General features: G+C 38.2%; 1 protein-coding gene across 2 annotated transcripts in view; it reads right to left on the reverse strand.

Annotated features, from left to right (window-relative positions):
• The window catches only part of LOC112691953 (potassium voltage-gated channel protein Shaw-like), a 277,263-nt gene that overhangs the window by 201,161 nt on the left and 51,501 nt on the right, over positions 1–24,601 (reverse strand). The window lies entirely within an intron of this gene.

A 24,601-nucleotide genomic window follows, 5' to 3' on the forward strand; every position in this document is an offset into this window, starting at 1 on the left:
CACTATCCGTCCGCACACGCAGTGCCGTAGCATGTGGGTAGAGGGAGGGATAGAGGTGCCTACGCCCCGGGCGCATTTCTTTGAAGGGTGCAAAAATGAAAAATTTGCAATTTAATTTTTATAAGTCATAACTTATAACTTATGAGTAAATGTAATATTATGCATTTATATATTTACTTATAAAACTCATAAATATAATTATGTTATACACATGCACCTATTTATAATGTATATTTACATTTTAATAAGTCATTGATTTAAATAAAACTAACAAACGCTTACGTAATTATAAAGAAAAATCATCATTTAAATTGCGTTTAAAAAAATATTCAGTTTTTTGTGATTTTTTTTTTATATAAATTAAAATACTTAAGGATGCATTTTGAATTTTCGCCGATTATCTGCGAGCTTACTATTCGCTGTCTTCCGCGGATACAAACATTTATATCTTTACATTGTAAATCATTATCGGTTTAATTGGGTTACGATAGCCGATTACGCGATAACGCGGATTGTATATTACATTTGATCTAATTTCGCGTACACTTATTTAGTCTTCTGTCTACTGTACAAACGCACGTATCGATTAAAACTTCATATTAGTGTTTTAACGTGTTTTGCGTAATTTTAGTTTCAACATTTTTGTCAGCGGATTATCCGCGGAATTAGTTTATCCGTGAATGTACTGCCACCCTGTTCCGCGGATAATCGAGAGTACACTGTATTTGGTTAATACGGCCCTGCGCACACGTACCACCGTTCGATATTTACGTGTACGTGTTCGCTCGACCGTCCCTCGATGCAGTCTCATCTGAACCCGAGATGTTCCCGATATGATGACGCTTTTGCCGTGTTCCTCGTGTTTATCGCGCTCGCACCGCCTTACCGTCGGTCGTCAACTGTTCTCGTCCCACGTTCGAACGCGTACCCGGGCCCTCCCTGGAGACGCGTATGACGTGGGATTTCGAATGCTCAGCACGCGGCGAACAGCGGTCTGACCGCATAACGCTGTGTCCAATGTGAACGCGGCAAAGGCGTTGTGATGCGGACGACGCGGCGAATAAAATTCTCAAACATATAAATATAGATTAGATTGTCCAACGTGCGCGATAAACGCAGGTGACGCGAACGAATTGATTCGTCCGCGTTCACCGCACGGTTTGAAAATCAAATCGTTTTATTTTCGGTCGCGCGTTTAAGAGAACAGACGTCAAAATATTTCTATTACGATTTACGATTTATAATTGTAAATGATTTTTTAAAAATTTTTATACGACTATTTTATGATACGAATAGGTAAACGGGTAATATATATGTTATTAAATTATAATATATAGTGTTTTAACTATGATAGTATTATATATTTGTATATCAGATATTGTTGTATGATCAATATGGATCTCATTATATCTGAGGTACAAAAAATGAATGTGTTCTTTGGAATAAATGCAATACAAAGTATATTAAATATTTCACTTCAGCGCTTTTCAACAGGTATTAACAATTGTTTTTCAAGACTAAAAGACGTTTTTTAGTTGTTTTTGTTTTTAAAAGAATAGAACATAAACGTGTAACCTTTGCACAACTCACTTCAAAATACACTGCATGTAAAAAAAAGTAAAAAGTATCTAAATACGGTTTAGTCACAAATTCGCGTTCACCGCGTACACGTAGGACACGTTTGCGAGCGGTGAATGCGGCTAATTCTCCCAGTCGCCGCACGCGTCATTCCGGGGTCTCTCAACGTTCCCGTGTCCGGACGTTTTTCGCGGGTCCGCGCAACGTTTCCGACCGATTCGCGACCGTGAACGATGTCATTAAATATGAATTTGATCATAATAATCATTATTTATTATTCTATCGACATACGAGGATTGACCGCGCTTACAGTCTTATAAACTTTCACTGTATTGTTACAATTATTACTACGATTGTTCTCTGAACGATTTACAAACATGTGGCGAATATGTACGTTTGAAAAATTGTTTTGAGCGTTTTTGATTATGAATGAGGCTTATATTATAATATGAAGCCCCTTCAGTTCCCAAAATTCTGCCTGTTTAGGTTATACGTTCAAGGCGTTAAGACGGAGCGTTGCCAAAATAATTCTTGCATTGAGCGTTGAAAGAGCTAAAGTTGACCCTGCTCTCCGGACTCGGGACATTACCCATAACACTGGTACGTCGCATATATGCGTTTTTTTCCTCCGCGACAGTGAGCTCGTTGTTAGAGCTCTTGGACGCGCACCGGACGAATTTCGAAGGAGATGTGTGCAGCGATCGGCTTGTACGGGATCAAGCCTGTCGCCGTGATCAGCTTTCTGTGACGTTTCTTTTATTTATTTATTTTTTATCCGAATGGGAATCGTAGATTATTCAACATTGTTAAGACGAATCTCACAATCTCCCGTGACACACGAGGGCACAAAGAGCCCGTAAAACGTGATTATTTTTTCCCCGTCCAGTTCAGCTTCTCTGTTGAAGCGCACAAATACAACTGTCCGTCCAAAAGTGTTAATGGTTCAACAATAGTTTGTGGACAAATTTGTCCTCGTGTAATACACATCCCGTACAGATTTATTAGTCCGCGAAACATCGACGGATAGTATTGTTTGGTAATCGCTTTCGGAAATTCAAGTCTAAACGTAATGGTGAATAAATGTACGAGAATCACCTATTTCGAGGTTATGAGCGAACATTCGCGTTCGAATGAAACCCCTCTGTGGGGCTAATGGGTTTTCATGAGGAACTTGTTTACGGTACACAGCCGAAGCGCACTAAAGTACAACTGATTCGTTCAACATAACAGCGAGAATCGCAAACTCCGAAACTGGCTGAGCGAAAAAGACCGCCACCATTCCGTGGAAATGTCCCGGGCAGTGATTAGACAGCAATCATCGTGTCCCATTATGATAATTATTTCAATTACTCGGCTGTACTATTATATATTGTTTATTATATTATTATTATTATTGTGTTATCACTATAATATTATCTCTTTGCTGTGATTCTCTACGAACCGGACACGGAAATAATAAATAAGTCGTTTGTTCCGTCTGAGCGTCGTAATCCGCTTAAAAATCACCATCAATCGGATGGGACATGGTTTATTAAAAACATTTCGTCGAAACTCGAAATTTTGGTCTGTCTTAGATGCGTGTAATTCGTTGGGAGTTCTACGGAGGGGGGGGGGAGGAGAAGAATATCAGAACCCCATTCGGTTCGAATATCGTATTTTTACGCTATGTACCTACCGTAAACGTTAAATATTTCAAACTGTCAGTACGTATTGTTACGATTTGAATAAATACAAATTGTAAATCACGTTCAGAATGACTACTAAAAGCAGTACTGACGATAAGTACTTACGACGATTCGAAAGCTCTTTTATGTTGATAAATTATCTGGATGAAAAAAAAATTATCGTTGTTCCGTCCGTTGCGTTCAATCATGTTATACGCAATTGTATCGAAAACCCATTGGCTGAACGATCGTTCAACAACCGCGGTAAGCAATAAGGATAAAATATGTTTTTCCCCGTTCGGAGGATTTTCAGCAGCAGTACCTTCAGCAGCATGTGTCGCGTATGTACTTTACGTCCGTCCCTATACGATACACGAAAAGCTACGTTTCCCGCACAGCGGGCAAGTATTTATAAACAACGATACCGTACACCTATAACGTAGGTGTGTACGTATATGCGCACGTGGTGTTAAATATTTCATATATATATATATATATATTACTACTTATGATCTCGCAAACTTTTTGCACAGATACACCATACTCCCAGCGAGAGTAATGTACCGTTCAATTAGTTCGGAGTAAACACCGTGGAATGGTGAGCGGTTAAGTACCCGCTGTTTTCTAAAACACACTCGGATGAGGAATCATGATTATTATTAATATCCAACTCGTTGCTCGGCTCGCGTTAGTTTTTCTCCCTTTTCATCCCTTCTTCTCTTCTCCCGACTCCCCTACCCCTCTCGCTATCTCCCTTTCTCATCCCGCTATCTTACTTTCAACTTGCGTAATGATATAACCATAGGTATATACGATATTTACACAAATCCGCAGAGTATTAAATTGTCCTCAGCTCCCCTAAAACGTAATAACATACCATTTCATCGGGAGCGATTATATTTTCTTATAAACGGTTTAAGCGTGACCTAATTTATACCGGGGACGGTCAAACATAGTTTTCACGAGTGTATTTGCTTACTCTGTTATACAAATAATAGTGATAGTATTAACAGTCCGACAGTAGGTATATAGTGCAGGTCAGTACACGTTGGATACGAAAAACGTCCTTGGAGGTAAAAACGCCAGTCAATTTTCGTCCCATTAATACAAATAGATGCTTGTTTATACTCGTTTTAGCGAAACAACTTATTGCATATATTAGATCTTTCGATTCCGTATTAAACGTATTGTAAAGCTCAACGGTTGAGTGGTGCATAGTTAGATAGGTAGTTCCAAGAGCAAATATTTATAATATTGTTGACAAAGACCTCTTTACATATTTACTATTGTTTCGCTCTCGCAGTGAACGATGCGCACTTGTACCCCGCCGGTATAGCACGGGTAAACTAATAACGTGTTTTTTATGCACGAAGGTTAAACGATGGTAATTGCATTGCGAAAACTTGTTTACTTTTCTTTTTCTTTTTTTTATTATTAATTTCCTCTTGCTGCAAAAATAAATCGAATTCACGGTTTATTCACATTTCACAAACAGCATCACGTTTCGGTACAAAAAAAAAAAAAAAAAAGACCATAAACACTGCGCAGATGCTATCGAAACCGTCGCTGGTTATCGACAAGAAAATCGAATAAAATCTGTTCCTATATCATCCGGAACCAATAACGACCCGCGAGTACCAATACGCAGCAAACGAACGTCATATTGTTATTGAACACCGATCGCTGTTTAAACCGTTTTAATTATTTAAATCCCACACTTTCGCTGACGACTGCTGATTTCTTCGAACATTTAGCGCAATCAGTTAGTCGTCGGCAACGATTACGTCGACGAGACCGCCGTTGCGGCCATTAACGTAAAATACGCTCGTGCGTCTAGAACGATATGTTCGGAGTACGTTTTTCTTCGCGTCGTTTTCGAGACAACATAGTACGCCGCAGTACTGTTTCTATAATGCCATTACGACGGACGTTCGCCCGCCATCTCGTCCCGATCTTCACGAAAACCGCATCGATGAGGCTACCCGATAACAGTTCGCTCTTTTGAATCCATCTCGTGCAATCGGTTCGAACCGCACGCGACGAAAATACTGTCGTACTAAGACGGCACGCAGTCGCTAGTAGTGCCCTGGATCCAGCATCTGTTTACGGTCAGGGCACTTCGTCGAAGAAATCATATGAAATATAATGGTACGTATACGGTATGTACAAATGTCTCGGAGGAGCCTTAGACCCCACCTCCCCCCGATAAAAAAAAAATAAAATAATGTGATAATATTTTATTAAAACTGTCAACGTTTATTTCTCTTATCCGTTGTTTAATTCTTGCGAATGTGCTTTATCCCCCAGTGTCCCCTCCCCTGGATCTGCTCATGGTCGCGGCGCGTGAAATGTGTCTGCGGCGATACTAAAACGCGGTAACGTGACATTTTTCAATAACACTGAACATCGTCTTGACACGGACAAAAAGAAAAAAAATGAACAGTCACGCGACACTGTTTGTCGTTTTACGGTCGCGCAACCGCATTTCGAAAAATGCATTCGTAACAGATGTATGCGCATTTTTTTTATCGAACACGTTTAATGCGTTTTCATAGTACAGCAATATCGCGTCTACCGTTTTTCATATTTATCGCATTCCCGTCGGTGCCGTACCCCGTGATGATACGATGTTCGTGGCGGTGATATAAATATCACTTGTGCCGCGCGTTTTATTTTATTCCGCGTTCTGCGTATTGTTATCGTGCGCTAAACACGTTTAAATGTTAAATCTGCAGCGCGAAAACTAGGGGAAAATGTACTACGGTGAATACGAAATGTGTATTTATATGTTTCTTTTTTACAGTCCAATCGAGCCTGAAACGATATAAAACGTTACCACTGTCAATAATAATATGAGAATATCGGAAGCAGCGTCCATTCGTTCTACCGCCTGTCCTTTCGAGTGTTATTCCATTGGTCAGATTCATTAAATTCGTTAGATTTTCCGTCCATCAGATTACGTTTTCGTTGTCTTTCCCATCAATTCAATTCGATCCAAACCGTTCTACCGCAGCCATTCAGTACATTTCTCTGCAGTCCAGTTCGATTCGATTAAATTCTTCAGTCCGACGATCGATGTTAAAGCGCGTATTGTGTTCAAAACTTATATCATACACAATGAATACGTAATGTAATGTAGCTACGTCGGCGCCTGCCCGGATTCAGTATAATTCAGGGAAAAAGTGTCTGGTGCGCACTCTCATTTCTTTCGTATACGCATTATTCTAACATTGTCGTGTCACAGAATGAATTTGAAAAAAAAATAACAATGTATATCCATAGAAAGTGTCCTGTATAATTAAATTTGTTCTGTGGTCGTGCAGTCCGTTTACTCTACACTGTTCTATTGAATAATTATAAAAAAAAATGTATATCTACTCCGATAAAATCTGGAAATTAACAATTAACAATATTTTTATTTAATTATTTACGCTATAGCTTTTCATCATCAGTGTATATGAAATAAATTAATTTCTATTATAAACCGATCGATTATCATCTGCTCACCGATAAATATACATGTACGAGTATACAATCATGAATGGGAAAATCAAAGTTCCTAGAGGGCCGATTTTTATAAAATTAAATCTAGCGGGCCGGAGCACAGAAAGAAATAAAAAAAAAAAAAAGTCATTCATAATATGCATTTTGATTAGCATTTATTTTTCGATATTTTATTATATCGACAAGATAGAGTAAAGAAGTTAAACTTTAAAACTATGTGATGTAATTTAAAAATATAGCTCGGGACAGATGAAAAAGGCGCGCGAGCCGACAGTTGCCCACCCTTGATATACATATATGAATATCCTACGGTGTTCGACAACGAATCACATGCGTAGTAGTGCAGACGCGTGCACTGAGCCAAATCGGTAAAAGATTGTATCCGCTGTGCAAAAATCGGTATTCGGTTTGACGTTCCAATTTTCGGTCAACGAACGTAACACTCAATGTCAAGATTCATTGCGATCATATTTTTTTTTTTTTTTTTTTTTTGAAAAATAACCGCGGAAACGGTTCGATTGATTCGGACTACTAGAACTGTCGTCGTTCAAGTACGAAAAATCTTTCTGGTGATGCGGTTAGCGGGAAAAGCAGTTTCGATTGGTAACGATGTCGACGTACTGTTTTTCGTTCGCCCTGTCACGTTGCCGTTATGTATTTAGTTCGGCGCGAGGAGAGTGCGGCCGGATCGATCGATCCCCCGACTGAAGCTCTGCCGTCGATCCGCGTCCGGGTAGGCTTTTTTTTCACTCTGACGCGCGTTCAACAGTCCGCAGGTAAACAGTATTTTGTTCGCGGCAAACGATGCGTGCGCGGTGTGTTTCTGAGACGTCGCGGCCGCGAAATTGATCGGACCCCGTCGTTTTACGCATTAGAACGCGTATGCCCCACGTTCGTGGGATTTACGAATTTGCACGTGCAACTACCCCACCGTCCATATTGATCGGGGGCGGTCATGCGAATCGTTCGGTTTCGACGATTAAGCATCGTATACATTACGGCCCGCACTCCACGCGTCCAATAGGTCCAGCGCAACTACCTCGCGGATTCTGTTTTTCGACAAACATGACTCTCGATCGGAAGAATAAATTACGGGAAATCTTACTCCGTCTCGATATTATTTTATTGTTCGCGTCCCATGAGTATATTAACTAGACATAAAATAATAGCAATAATAACAACAACATTTGTGCGAACGCAGCGGAACGGTAACGATACTGACGTCATTACAACTACTGTTTTATTACGATGAATGGCGCAAACTTTGCATGGCAAAAGGAAACCGAATAATACTGGTCTGGGGGAAGAATAACCGGATTAGCTTTCACGGTTAGCTCATGCATATCATTACGATCGGTCGACAATAACGTAATAACTGTTTTCCGTTGAACACCGACGGCGTGCGACGTTTTTAAGCGCGTCGTTTTATTTTTATTTTTTTTAAACACGAATCGAAAAAAAAATAATTATTAAGTCCGTACGTGATGTGTACCGAAATCGTGTTGGAAAACGTGTCGGCTGGGTACGTCGACTTTGCTGAAAAAAATTGGTCCGCTCCAAACCGAATCGAGTTGAATCCTAAAGTTATACGGTTCGTAATAAATTATTAACGAGCTACCGTACCACGCAATACTTATAATGGTCTATGGAGTGCACACAAAGGGTTTTCGAGCGTCTTCAAATCTTCTATGTGGTTTCTCTTGTTACACAGGTAGTTCCGAACTTAATAATAATAATATGCGTTCGTAGTTCAACAAGTTTTGATGCTCTAAAATTACAAATACGTTTGAATACCATATACTACAGATGTTTTTCGTTTCAGAATAGACTGAGACATTGTAATATATTCTAATGTTTTTCACAATTCAATTGTTTATCAAAATTTTAATTTATACTTATGTACACTTTTGAAATGTCTTGTTAAAGATCATCGATTGTCGTAATGAAAAGCCTCGGTGCAGTAATTAGAAAAAAAAAATACTAATAATGATATTTTCGGTAAAGACTATTTAGGAGTTTGTTATGCTGATTCTTTTGTTCAGCAGTTAAAATACGTAAATTATCAATGCATATGTAAAAGATTTCATAGTAATTAATGTAAAAATATAAACAATTCAACGCATTTGCGGAATAAATACCAATGTAGTTGGTGGGGTTTTTTTTTTTTTATAAAACATTTTGTTTCGGCGTGTTTTTTGTCTTTTTACATAATATTATTCATTCTCATTGTTTTATTTTCGAAACGCTCGACTCTCCGACGAGAAAAAAAAGTGTTAATTTCGTGATAACCATGGAAAACTATAGAATATTTACGTAACACACGCATGAGAGTAATAATACATGTTGTCGATCGCTCGGAACATTTTTTACGAGAAAAACCATTAGGGATTTCGGAATTTCAGGCTCAGCCGACCATCATTCGATCGATATAGACACTGACCGCTTTGAATAATAAACCATCCAGACGTTCGTCTGTTTAATAAGCGGTTGCGTATGCGCACGTGGAAATAAAAACCTCCATTGCATCGTAACATGTGATTTCCACGCAGGTACATCGTGAAAACCGCGGGCGAACGCAATTGAAGAAATAGTTTATTACCCCTATGAAAAATTGTGTGTTTTCCTGTTTGACTTTCATCCCTTTCTCGCTCATCTTTTTCCGGTACATCGCTGACACTTGACAGCAACAAACGATGCACGGGTAAGACAATCGCGCGTACGCACACACGCACGCACATTATATATGAGAAAATCCACGTCTGCTGTTCCGTGTTCACTCGACTCTTCAATAGAGTTTTAGTTTTCTCGGATAAACCCTTACGGACCGCCCCTGGACACTACCGTTGTCAGCAGATTAAATGCGTCAGGACTAATGTAACGAGCTCGTGATGTACGTAACGGTTTCGACGGAGCTTTCGGGTTATTTCAACAGGAAAGAACTGCAACCGGGCGTCTTTGGGCTTTTTAAACGGGAATTAGTTTTTTTTTTACTATTTCGTTCATTTTTTTTTTCACCTCTTATAAACGAATACATAGATACTGCTGCTGACCGCGATGACAGTGTAAATTTCGTTTTTTCCTCGATTTCGTTCGCAATCATGCATTTCCGTTGCGTGTAAATCGCGTGTTCGTCATAACTCGAAGTGATGAAAAAAAAAATATCCCCTCCCCGCGTCCGTATTGTTGTATGAACAACTGATTCGACCGCGTTATCGGTACGTGTCCCACAGACATAAAACGTAAAGATGGTGTTAAAACAAACAAACGCTATCGTTTTTCCCTGAAAAACCGTTTCACCGATCATTGTTGCAAATGATGTGATGACTAATGTTGCAAGTACAATGTAACGGTGACGTTCGCTCTTAAACGTTCAGATCCACGTCGTTAAATGTTCATATCAATCTCGCGACCATGAGATTGTCGTAGCGTGGAACCAAACGGCACGTTTACAATCGTGTGATTCATGTTATATGTTCAGTAGTAAAAATGTAATTTATCGAAAAAAATAAAACACGCTCAGGTTTATGGTGAATTTATATCATTGCAAACCTTTTATCTCTACTGTCCACTGTACTGCAGTGTTGGAGTACGTTTCTCCGTTGAATAATCATAAACAATTGATATTCTACGACGAATATATTTAGTTGTAACGCGTCGAAGACCATCATCGTCCGATCCTCGCACGCGCACAGAAACGCATAAACGAGTACGATGGGGAAAACGGTATTTTTTATTGAATGAAAGCTAAAAAAATAAATCTCAACGTCATCAATGCGATCGATTTCATTGTAACACGCACACGCATTACACATGCCCGACAACTGCTCAAGAGGTTTTTACTTGTGCAATAAAGTGCGCGTTATTTCATCCGCCGCGCGGCGTTCTGTCCAACCGAAAATTGATCTATCGACCTCTTTTGGTAATCGTTCGGCGGTGCCTCTCGGCACTATGCGGCATAAAAAACCGCATATCACACACATTTGGAAAATCGCAGCGAGCCGGTGAAATTTAAAGCGCGCGCACCCGCAGGGCCCTATTTACGCAAGGATATTGTGGATATTTGTATAGGGCCCATGTGGATCAAGGGCTCATCTAAAAGAAGAAAAAAAGGCTGGACATTTTTTTTTTTTTTTTAAATTCTGAATATTTTGTAATATCTACATTCTAATATCGTTTTATTTACTATTATTGACTGGTTATTATATTCACTGATTAAAATTTGATTCGAAATACATAAAAATAGGCCAACATATTATTTTTGACCCGGGCCTGAAAAATTCTAAACCAGGCTCTGCGCACTCTCGCGAACCTACCACGTTTCCGCGAACTGTTTTTGTCAAATAATTTTTCACGATACGATTGTCGAAATCGTTTCGACCTTTACCTACGTGCAACAACGTTCGGTACCGTCAACGCAACTGGCCAACGCGAATCGTACCTAAACCACCGTCCGATGGAATCGTTTTTTCGGCCTTTTTTTCTCTACCCCGGAAATAAACGTGTCGCAACGGTAGTACGCTGCTGAACCGGAAACGTGTTGCTAACGGGTGTGTTTCCGAGGGAGTTTTTTTATTTTCCCACCCCGCCGTCCACGAAATAATGTTGACGATCAACTAATGAAGTCGTCTCACGACAGCGCGTGATTTAAAATAATACTACAACACCAAGACGTGCATTACGAGGTGAACGCATACGCAGAGTCGGTTTTTTGTTTTTCACTCATACTTCCCATTTTTTTGCTTTTAATCTAGGCGTCTTTTTTTTTTTTTTTGGAATTCTGATCTATACGGGAAAGGCATTTGAACAACAAGACAACGTTTTCCTGTGCGTAGGCTTTCTGTTAAATCGGATACAAGGGATGAAGGGGCTATGGGATCTAAAGCCTTCGGCGATTAAAACATTTCACAGATTACTTACATTTTTAATTTATTGGTTATAACTAAAGACCGGATATAATTGTATTAAAAATATTTTAAAATTGCACTAAAAAGATGCCAAAATTGCAATATAAATATGTTAAAATTACAATGAAATATATAAAATTACATAGTAAAATCATATCAAATATATTGATCTCCTATCATAATCTCAGAGTAAGTTATAATAGATTTATATCCTCCATTTTTTTTCTAAGACATATTTTAATTTATCTTTAACTATTTTTCCATTGGGACCGGGAATATTTATAAAAATATTTATACTAAATATTTTTATTTAGTTAGTTTTTGTTTAGTATTTATACTAAATATGTTTAAACTATTAAGTAATTGATTCTTCTAAGCTTATGAGTTTTGTGGATAACTTGAATAAATAAAATTTTAAAAAATCCTAAACTACATTTAACTACATGTAAAAATTTACGTTGTAATTATATTTTTTTTTGTAAAATTACTTTAGAAATAGTAATTTGTATATTTTATCACGTGAAGTATACAAAAATTGCAATAATTGCAAACAATTGCAAAAAATCGCGTTATTAAATTAAATAGGAAGACTGTAATTAATATGATTTCTATACATATTTGATCAGATTTGATTTACTGGGTATCAATAAAAATTTGCAATATCAATTAAACCACTCTTTAGTTATAGCATACTTAAACTTATATTATTTTGTTTATTAACATTTAGGAGTGGTCGATAATCGTGATCATTTATATAATCCTCAATAGTCCTTACCTAAAAGGAAAAACACAGAAGACTTGTGTTTTTGAGGAGAAGATAGTCGATTTTGAAAATTATTTTCAGTAAAATAGACATGTTCACCATTTTCCAGGCATTCACTGAGATGCGTGACGTTAGGATTCCTTTCCGTTTTTTTCGGTTATTATATCAGGTTTATTGATGCACACGTTATTTTTATGTATAATATATATTTTTGTGTATGTGTGTGTGTGTGTGTGTATGTATGTGGATATTATATCGATACTCATAATACAAATTGTGTATGTATTTATATATATATATTTATATGATGTATTTCTTTCGTATCATTATTTTGCGAAAAGTACAATCGCATTTTAGTTTTGAAATGCTTACGCGTTGTGTATTATAACACATTTTGTTTTGTCGAAAGAGTGTAGATATTATATATTCAGAACCGCGAGCGGAGAACCACACGACAGTAGTTCAATTTAAGCCCAGCGGATCGCGTCCGACCGGTAACGGATTTACCCTGGGTGCGGGGTAGGAGGATGGTTTCAGTTATTGAATACCGAGACCTCGGGGTTGAAGTTTTATTTTCAAGAGCCTCGGAGACAGTTCCTGGACTTTTTCGATGGCAAAAACACAATACACTGCAATTTTACGAGTATAATATTATACTAATAGCATTTCACTGATCAAATATCGTATAACGGTAAACATCTACATATTATGTCAAATATCGCATTTCAACAATCCTAATACCGCGCGAATGTCAAACTAAATAGTTGAACTGTTCATTGTGGACGTTTCGTATAAACATACTGTATTGAATCAAAGTACGTAGGATTTATGTCGACTGTTTACTTTTAATTTTATCAGTCCTTTGATTATTAGTCGCACTATGTCTTGCTAAGAATTAAATTCGATATCACATCCGACCCGACTTGCTCTTAGTCACGATGGCGCCCGAGTATTACTCGTGAACTACACTCGGTGAATCACAGGACATAAAACCACCGTGTATACCATGACTAGGACTGGATGCAAATGCATATTTTTTTCTAATGTTCCAATACAAGCCCTTAAGCAGAAAATGTGTTTCAAGTGATACTGATTAATTTAATGTAATTTTTATTTTGCGTTTTCGTGCATATTATGATGAATTTAATTTTAAATGCATTTTTAAGGTTTTATTTTGCGGTTTATATGGCTAATTTCAAATTTTTAGAGTATTCTTCAAAATGTATCTATTAATTCGTAAGTATTAGGATGTTTGATCACGCGTTTCGTCGTTTGTTTGCTCAAAACTTGCACGTTTAGTATGTATTTTACTAAATCGATAGACTAATAAATTCAAGCATATTGGTCTGTGCACACACTTAATTGAAAGTAAAACAAAATTAAATCGAAAGAAATTTTTCTTTTTGTGAAACGCCAATGACAATCATTCTTGAATAAATTTAAATAAAATGTTAATATTAATCAAATTATGCATCCATTTTATTATTATTATGTCAAATAAATATAATTCGATTTTGCTATTTTTTGAGTATTAACCCTAGCCCTAACCATGACATTTGTAAATGATTAATAAAACCTTGTTCTTTGATGTCACAAGAACCGTTACTTTCACAAAAAAATATAGTATATAATAAATTCTTATTTGCCTTCGCTTTTCTCCCAACTATATGGGGTCGGCCATTCCTAAACCTCCACTCATGTCGATTTTATACAAAATACACTGAATTGATACAAAAAAAGGTAAATCTATTAAATTACATCTCTGTTGCGATTATATCAGTTTTCAGAAAATATTAGTTGTCTGAAGAAAACACATGATAGGCAATGAACGCGTATTTAAAACGTAATATTTTTGGTCTAATATTTGCAAATTTTAGTTCGTGTTCAATCGATGTGAATAACACAAAACACGCGAATTGGTCGCCTGAATGTGCAAATGCCGACAATAAATGGAATACAGCGTAACCGATTTCGAGATGTTCCGTCGCCATAAATTACAAACGTGGATTTATATCCGGTGAGTTGCAACATTTCCCAAAGGGAATGTGTTAATTATTCATACCGCAGTTCTAAGGTCAAAAGTAAAAGGCTGTTTGAATATTATTCCTCGTCGTTTAATTATAAAGGGCTTTAAGTTCACGTGAACGTAAAACACATGCAATATCATAACCTATACAACAACGATATAAATATATTACGGTTTTAAATCATTGTAATAAAGGAACAAAATTAAAATTAAAATTCCTGCATGAACCGCACGGTTAGTATGTTATTAAACAATATTACCATAATTTTCGTTTTAACAACATCCGGTTAAAATAACATCGTCCGATACGTGAACTAGTATATTACAGTACTATATCACAGTTCTTATACGGGTGGGGCTATACATAATTTACATTTGACTTGTAATGTAGCAAAACAAAATGGTGGGCACACTGCGATTTTTTTTTTTTTCATTATTTTGTTCACTAATTATTTTTTCGCTATGTGTATCGTGGAAAATAAATGATACTTATGAGCTAGTTTTTCCCGTAAAATTAATGAACTTCGGAAGGTCGCGGCGCTATTGACTTTTGAGACGGCGTCGGGTAGGGTTAACGGACAAGGTTTCTAGTCACCGAGTTAAATGGGAACATTAAAAATATACAAGACACGGTGAACTTTAAACTAGAAACATTTATACGAAGTTATGGTATAAATTAGAGTCCACTTCGAATTTCCGGTAATCGATTGAACGTTTACTGGTGGGTAATGGCGGAGCTAGACGTCGTTAACGTTTCCAAAAACCGTAGGTACCTATTCGGCGGCAACGTGCTGATGATGTTCGAACGTGAAACGAATCGAATGAAATGAAATTCTTTACACGTCTTTCGGCGAACGTTACCGCGAAACCTATTGGTATCGTGAATAAATTGTGCATAAACGAAAAGTCATCGGACACTAATCCGACACACGGGATGTCTATTAAGATATATCGGCAACGCTATGCTGACTCCGGAGAACCGGCGGTTTTCGCAACACGAACCCCGTCAGCTACGAACGCATACGCGCACTGTTCGACGATCGAATTAATCGTAACACTTTGGTGTCGTGTCGCTCGTCGACTGCGCGTTCGCCAGAGCATTGTTCGCGTGCAGACCAAGGCCGATTGTTATCGTTACCGATCGCAGCGGCCTAAACGGAGACACGGGGTGAGAAAAAAAAAAAAAAAAAAAAACCCCGTAAGCACATTTAAATACGTCTGTTTCGGCCCGTTCTTCGTACGCACGTCTCCCCGTCAGTTGGTCTACCGTCGCGGGATCAGTGTTGCGCTAAAAACCCTATTGCGCCCCCCCTATATGCGTCTACGACCGGCACGCACGGTAGCGGGCTGCTGGTCAACTCGTAGCTTAACGCGCGTCCGACTCGTGCCCGGCCGCACATGTTCGCCAACGCGTTGTCGTCAGCCGTTACTGTTATCATTACTATTGTAATTCATATATTACATGCATTATATCATGTTATCATCGTTATCGTACAACAGATTACGCGCTCGCTGCGTCTCGTCTCATCGATCGCTTGGCTTCCGCCGAGTCCACCGCCACCAACTTGATCGACTACGGACACGTTTTTCCGCGCGGTCGTGTCCGAAGCGAACGGGGAGTCGTGACGCAGACGACGGGGATGCAGTCGATCGTCTTCGTGCCCGTTTGTCCGGTTCGGGCCGTTCGGGGCCTCTCCGCGCGGTGGATGCGCCGCATCATGTTTGTAACATTAGGCAATTCATAATTCAGATCAATGGAAATATCGAACAAACTAAAACAAGCGTACATCCGTGTCGCAAGAGGAAATTAGTCATCGTAACATTTTGATGTACAAAAGGATAACGTTTGTGCTGTACTGCGTTCGAATCAGCGTGTGAGCAATAATATGTATAATTAGGTTTAGCTAAATGTATGTAAGACAGAAACACTAACGAATAAAGCAAGTATTTTGTGATGGTCGTGCGACTCGACCGCTAAGGAAGCCATTTTTTTAATTTTTTTATTTTTAACGAGCATTGAGACTTAATTCGAGTCGAGTGTTTTCTACGATTTGATCATATCAACATATTATCAACGCGAACACAGGTTAACAACGTTATGCTGCAGTATCTTAACACCGACTGCGCCTCGTTTTACGTAGCCGTAACCACATCTGGTGGATTCGTTTTGTTTGTTTTTCCCATTCAGAAACAGTATTCCAATACAAACCAACTCCGTACACTCATGTATAATAATTAGGGCTGGGATTTTGATGCAAAAAAAATCATATCTCCCAACACATATGTCAGAAAATGTGTTTCGAACGTTACTGATTGATTTTGTGTAGTTTTTATTTTGCATTTTATGACAAACTTAAATTTATATGCATTTTTAAGGCGTATGTTTTCATGACGTTTTTTTTTAAGTTTATAGGGCATTTTTTAGAAATTTATCTTTAAATTGTAAAATGTTGAAGTACTTGATTATGCGTTTCGGAATTGGTTCTCTCAAAAATTGCACGTTTATTATGTAATCTAATAAATTGATAAACTGATAAATATACAAGCGTATCGATCCATGTACTTATTTTATCAAAAATATAACTAAATTAATGTACTAAAAAAAAAAAAATGTTTCTATTTACAAAAATCCAACGACGATCATAACAGCAAGTTATGAAATAAATTTAATTTAACTAAAGTTAAATAAATATTATTAAATATTTTGGTAACATAATTTTAAAATATCATTTTTATAATAATAAATGCATTTTTCTAGTGCTTTTTTTATGATTTTTATAGTTTTTTTTGTTATGTTTTAAAACATTGAAATCCCAATCCTAATAATAACTTTCCGTCCGAAATGTAATTAGTGGGTACACAATAGGAATATCGTATCGTCGTACTTCAGCGAAACGTAACCGAAATTTTTTTATTTATTTTTTTTCGTACCGACAGAACTATCGGTTTATCCACGGGTTCCAGATTGAAAATATATGGAATTTCGAATTGCGGACAATGCAATAAAAACCCTGCGAGTTGCGAACAAAACCTAAAAATGTAACACAAAAATTGGTTCAGACTGTCAGCGTATTAGTTGTGAACATAAAATGCACCATGTGAGCTTAGGACGGAATGTATACGATAAATAACAGATTAATATATGTATAAACCTTTGGAAAAAAAGTTTTCCCCAAATTCTATAATAACTTAAATATTTATATATTTTTTTTTTTTTAAATAACGATTGCTTAATATTCGAGTACGTTTAATATGATGAATTGTTAATTATATACCTATTCATTAAAAACATTTTTTAAAAATAATTATTAAAATATTTTATCAAATACTGTGTTTTATATATAAAAATAAAAATTGCTTTAATAATTTTGTATTTTCAAGTTGTGTGCTACAATTCGTATGTCACCTTTTTATCAGTTACCGTCTGCGACTCACATGGCGATTTTTAACTTTAAGTTCGCAATTATTATGTTGATTACCTGACCCGTGTCCGCGATTTTTATGTTACAATATCGGTCAAAGAAAAACTTGTCCGAAACCAGTGTGTTGCCAAACCATTACGGTTGACAACTAGGAATCGACGTCTCTCTTGAAAACTATCGCACCGAGAGAATATTATTTTTGTCGTTTGCACATGTACGGTCGGACGTGCGGTTATCGTATATTAATTCGCATGTCAAGTCTCTGTGATTGGTTAACACACAGAACCGCGTAGAGGGCGAGCAAAAAGTTTTATTTTTTTTCCGTTCTCCGAATGTATCGGATATTTTTTCCCGACGGTGTGTTGAGAAATGAGCATCGATCGGCTCTGACAATGACGCGGGTTCGGATATAATATAATCTATTCGGCAACTCGTATTGATTTATTAACAATGAACGCCGACAACGGGAAATACATTTCTCTGATTTTTCAGACAAAGTGTTTTTTTTTTTCGATTCGTCCGCGAATCGTCACGCGATAGGTCACGCGTGCGATAAAAAGAAAAGAAAAAAGAAAAACAATCGACGGCGTAACGCCGAAAGATGAAACACCTCGGTAGTGGCCATAGCGTAGTTGAAAGCAGCACTTTAGTAAATAAACAAATAAACAAAAAACCGATGAGCATCAAAACGATAGCGAAACGATCGCTGGGAACACAGCGCCGTGTGTAACATACTTAATTCACATAATCAGATCACCTCGAAGCCTCTGGTACCGTACGTTATTTATTTTCGTCCCGAGAACGTATTTCGATTCAATTCGTATAAGGACGACTGTAAGACATCACACCGCAGTAAATTTTAAATATTAAACTTTCGTTCGAATACACGTCGAATCATTGGCACTGATAACGAATAATTCATAATCTCGGGGTTACTTGTGAAATTGTATATCGTAACGGTAACGTTAGAATAGAATTCGTAATCGAAAACGTTACGGATGAGTATCGTGAAAACGGTAACGAAAACCGTGTTCGGGTTTCGTTACGAATACGGCTGGCTAGAATTTTTTTTAAAAAAAAAATATTTACATAAAATAGGTCCTGTGCTATCAATTGTAAAGGTCCGTTTTGCGAGCGCGTCGACAAAGGAATAAATATATACTATTCGTTCGCCGAATTTTGATGTCGTCTCCCGGTGGCTGAGCGCACCGGGGGGGGGGACGAGAGTTCAATATCGACGACGCATTTCGTCGGGTGCTCATATCACGTTACGGTTGTCGTTGCAGCCGCGTAACTGGCCCGAATGCGAGACCACTCAGATCCCCGACACCCTTATTCGGTCCAGAAAAAAGTCTTAGCTAAATCTTGAAAATCAAGCAATCGAAATGGAAACGCGGTCAGATAAAAAACTTCAACCAACCGAAGTTAGTGTTACAGTTCGAGTTCCAATGCTCGAAGTGGACAAGGGTCGTGGAGATGCTCGAAGTATTTAGCTGTTGTTATTGAGGTAAAAACATAAAATACAACTAGGTTATTAAGTCATTCATATTTTATTATTTATGATAGTTTTAACGTTATTTCTGCAAACAGTCGATGGATATTCCCGTTAGGGACTTGGCTTTTAAATTCTTTATACTTAAGGTATCAATGTACAATATGCCAAAAAAATTTAATAACGATTGGCAAAGTTCCAGTGGAAACATCATTTGCTTTACGGAAAATAGCAAACCAACAGTCTGCGGGAACTGAACAAGGTTTTGAAAGTGCACATACAAATGATAATGTCAAACGAAGAAATGTTCATGAAAAATAAAAAAAAAAATAAATATTTTATGCACTTCAAAATGTCATACATCAACTACAATAAATGTATATGCTACAATAAATTATTAATAAACACATTTCGATTAAACACTATTTTAAACTTCGTAATTTACCTAAATCGGCATTATCATCCTATAGAAATCCTTAGAATCGTGTACGAGATTAAATCGTAGATTACATTGGCGTAATATAAAATAACATTAAAATTCACCGCATCGCCATATTGTTCAAGGGATTCCATAGAGTGCCTACGTTCAACAATTTTCCGGAAACATATATACTTTTATAATATACCGGTGTGTAACTATTGTTCGTTCAAGTCACGTCCAACAACGCGGCGCGTCGTCGCAACTTGACAACCTTACGCGAACGTTCTTTATTGTTCGATAATCGTTCCGCGAAACCAACGGATCGAAAAACGCTAATTAAAATATATTTTACTCGAAACTACTGTTGAACGCTTTCTACGCGCCGCAACCGCAGCCCGACCTGCCGTCATTGATTTTTACTGCAGTCATTACGGACGAGATCGAAAAAAGTTTTCAAAGTTTTCGTTCTTCTCCGTTTACGCATCGCTCTGTTATCCAACTATAAGGCAACGTGTTATGTTTTACCGATGAACAAGACGTGTAAAAGTATCAGTAGTAGAAGTAGTAAATCATCGTCAAACCATATCGCAGTGTTAGCGATGTGAAATCGTAATTTTCATTTCAACACGTAAATGGACATCCGAGCAATGGGAAAAATGCCGTCACCGCGGTCCGTCCCGTGCCGACGAGTTGGCATTATCATTCGTATTGAAAACGATAGTCGTTTTGTGAGGACGCGTAAAATCGCAATGCCGTTGAACGTGACCGATGTCGAGTTTTATAGATTTCGGTGGGTAAACGCGGACAAGTCGTGCGACGCGTTTAAGTTTTGAAGCGGAAACCCCGAAACCGTTTTCGGTTCGCTCGAAATCGTAATCGACGTTCATCGTCGCCATCATAACGGGATGAATAATCTTAACCGCAACTGGGATATATCAAATGTGTACAGCACGCAGATTTTTAATAGCCCGTCGTTGAGTATCGAGTGTTCGACGGCGAAACGATCACGCGGTGTCATCGGGACCGAGTACCGTTTTCCGAACGGGGACCCGGACCCATCCCGAAGACGTACACGTACAAACGTACCCGATCAAGATTTGTACGCGTTTCGTCGGCTACTTATGACATGTGTTTACGCAAGTTTTTTTTTTTTTTTTTTGTCCGTCCTCGACGAAATAATAATAATATGCAAACATCTGGCGCGGTTCAGTACGGTGCGCGCACGTGTCTCGTGTTCCGCGAGGATTTATGCATTCCGTCTGAACGCTCCGGAACTGACAGCGTTTTCACATAACGTACCGTGTATATATTACGGCGAACGCGACATGACGTGCAACAAAAAACCTACACCGTGTGGAACGTGACGTGTGTGTATGTACGGAAATAAATAGATAAAAAAAAAACTAACAGGCACGAGCGCGCGCGAGACATTCCTCTTGTACGAAACACGAGCTAATCCCGTCGCCTCAGTCGGAATTCCGCGACGCAGTGCACTGCGCGCCAGCCATATTAAACCGTCGCCGATCGCTTTCCCGTGTTCGAACATCCGTCGTAACACGTGTCCGCACAGTCGAGAGATCAATCGGAATAGGGGGGGGGGGCTACCCCTAACTCATATCCACCCCGTGTGCGAATTTCGGCCCTTCGAACGTCGCGACATCGCGTACGCCGTACGCAATCGCATTTGCATTCGTTCACTCTTCGAACACCTAGTTCGGTCGCAACTCCGCGGGGTGGAAATACCGCGTTGACGTCGGGACGGGGCTTGGATCAGCGTGAACGCGAAAATCCGCAAAACGTACAAACGTGCGTTTCCGAATGTCTAGCGACTGCCCAGAGGCACAGGGATCGGACGTCAGGGCTCCGCGATTGTTTCTCGAGGGCTCCGTTCGTTCGACCGCAAAAGAAGAGGAAACAAATACAACTGTTTTTGAAAACAACGAGCATTCATTTTTATTTTTATTTTTTATTCGACTCTGTCAACTCGCTTATCGTTTCACCGATACGCGTGCAAACAGTTTTAAAATCCCAATAAGATAATTTAATTTTTCAATTTTTACAGATATATTTAATTTAGGAATTCAGACAATACGTGTTCCCATTCCAATTGTTATCCATCCCTGAGTATATCGTAGACGAATAAATTTAATATAAATTATCACATTTAGAATTTCTTCCTTGGTAGATACAGTGTATGCTCTACAGAATACAGGCAAATAAAACTTATTATTAACTATTTCTCGGAGCTCCGTGGCTGAAAAAACTTTGGGAATCGCTGATGTAGCTAATCGCATTCAGCGGGACGATGCCGACGGGCGCACATGTTGTTTGCCGGCGATGGCCAAGCGTTTAGCTATGGATCGCGTGCAAAGGGACTGGTATCGAACACTCGTATACATATTCAGCGGCGGATCTAGGATCTTGTTATATAGGAGGTGGGCAAATTTATTTTTTCAAGTATTGTAAAATATCTACATTTAGAAGAGAAAAAACAGGTACATAACTGTATAAAACATTCGACTTCAAGTCGTGATTTTACATTTCATTCAACATGGTAGATTTCGTTACATCAGTCGGTCGGTTTATTACTCGATCTTCATATTGGCGATAATACAACGAAGAAACTTTATAAATTTGTATCAGAAATAATTTTATAAAATCGTATTTTTCACAATTTTTACATTGCAACTATTTCAGAACCAACCGAAGTTCTATACATACTATGTTCATTATTAATTTTATTGTTATTATGTTTGTGGTGTTTTCGTGAAAAATCTTCGACGTCGAACGAGAGAAAAAGCTGGTTTTTTTTCCTGGAACTTCGACTACTTCTATTCGAGAACTTTTCGATAAGAGATCGTTGTGCATTACAATGTGTTCATCAACGATAAATCGTAAACGAGCAAACGAGCAAAACCACCGAACCGTCAGGCCTCGCAGTCGGCGCAAAAAGCTTTATCGTTTGCGGCATCTAAACCCGAGTCGAACCAACGGTGGTACGGCGTCGTTTTGACCACGAGATGCACGGATTTGCGTGAACTTAATGTTTTGTATTATTTATTTATTTCTTGTTCCGTGAACCGCGGGAGGTTAGTGGTCTGCGTTGAATAATGCATATTGAAAAATGAAATGAAATTAAGCCTTTGGTCCGTAAGAAAAATAATACCACTGAATATCGATTCGGAATATTACAACGCATAAAAGCAGAGCAGTGGCGACAAAACACGTTTAACAATTACACCGTCTAGATGCAATTAGTTTCAAGATAAGTGCCTAAATATTCGAGATGATTTCACCGATTACAGTTTTTTCAGATACATTTAAGGTAATTACCATCAGTGCAGACACCGCCATTACGCGTACAAGCATAAGCACAGTATACACGGAAATATATGTTCGTAACTTGTACATGTGTCTTGTCGGATAGTGCCAAGCTTGAATAACTACAACGTTGAAACTATTCTTTGTAATAAAAATTTGATTTCAAATAATAAAAGTACCGTAAAAAGTATTATATAAACGAAACATAAAAAAAAATAATCAAGAACAGTGCAGACGGTAAAGATATGGACATTATTGATACATATGACATCTAGATCAACGTTTCCCAATATTGGGAAATATTTTTGATGGATCGCTGCTCGCTAACTAAATACGATAAAAATATCTTAGTTATATTTATATTTTACTATGTTGATCAAAAGTAAGTCAAGTATTGCGTTAAAGTATAATATACTATAATATAACATATTATGATCAAATTTCATACATTAAAATTATTAATAATATTATAATTGTAAAGCATACTAAGTTTCTTTTTTTTCTGAGGGTATTCTACTCAATACATAGAACATTTAGGAATCGCCTTAGCGTAAAAGTTGGGAAACACTGATTTAAATGATACTTACAGTTAAATCGGATAAATTCGTAATGCAACGTGAATTCGTTTTAGTGGATTAAAAATTTGTATTCAATTATGGAGCTACCGACTGCAATTAAAATCTCGTCCGTTATCTAATACCTTATCGGGGCGTTAAAATATTGTCAAAACGTCAACCCTTGTCAGCTTGTAACGGTGGACCTCTGATAGAGCAGAGTTGGTGCCGAGGAACGAGCACGTTGTTTGGACTCGGCATGAAAATGAAATGAGCCATCGATCATTAAACAGTTATTCGGTTAGAAAATTTTCACGCGAACACATTAGCCCACTCACGCACTTGGGTACCGTTTAGCAAAAGTGACACGTTTTCGTTTGATTTATAATTTTCCGCGGAAAACCGTTCGACGGTCAATAATGCGCGCACGACTCGCAAACATGGTAATATTACCGATCGAAAAACTCGCGGTCACCGGCGTGCGAGTTTTCCTGTTTTGATCGCGAAACGGAACAAAAAATATAATAAACAATAGTATCATAATTATTATCGGTGCAGGGTTTTAGTGATGCGTCGGCTGAAAATCGGCAACGAAAACGGAAACTCGAAAAAAAATCGAAACGGTTCAATGTAATATCGCGCGCCACTCTGGTCCCCGAGATCGCCAAACGTTTGCTCCGCTACAATCGACAGTCGAGTCACGTGTTGTAACGTTGCAAGTAAAAAAGTTGTCGGCTTAATAAGGTACGCACGAGTCCCTTCCCGTTTAATCGTCAAACGTGTTCGTGGACGTTTCAATTTGCATTCCGTACCCGGTCGTGTCATCCAAATGCGCATTTGCGCGTGGAATACTGTTTCGGCTGCACAGGAATAAAAGAAAAATAATACAGCTTTCCGCTGAATAGCGTTCATACGACGCAGTGGAACATTCCGGGGGGGGGGGGGGGCTCAA

Source organism: Sipha flava, unplaced genomic scaffold (assembly GCF_003268045.1).
Source record: "Sipha flava isolate LNK unplaced genomic scaffold, YSA_version1 68_pilon_pilon, whole genome shotgun sequence".
Lineage (NCBI taxonomy): Eukaryota > Metazoa > Arthropoda > Insecta > Hemiptera > Aphididae > Sipha > Sipha flava.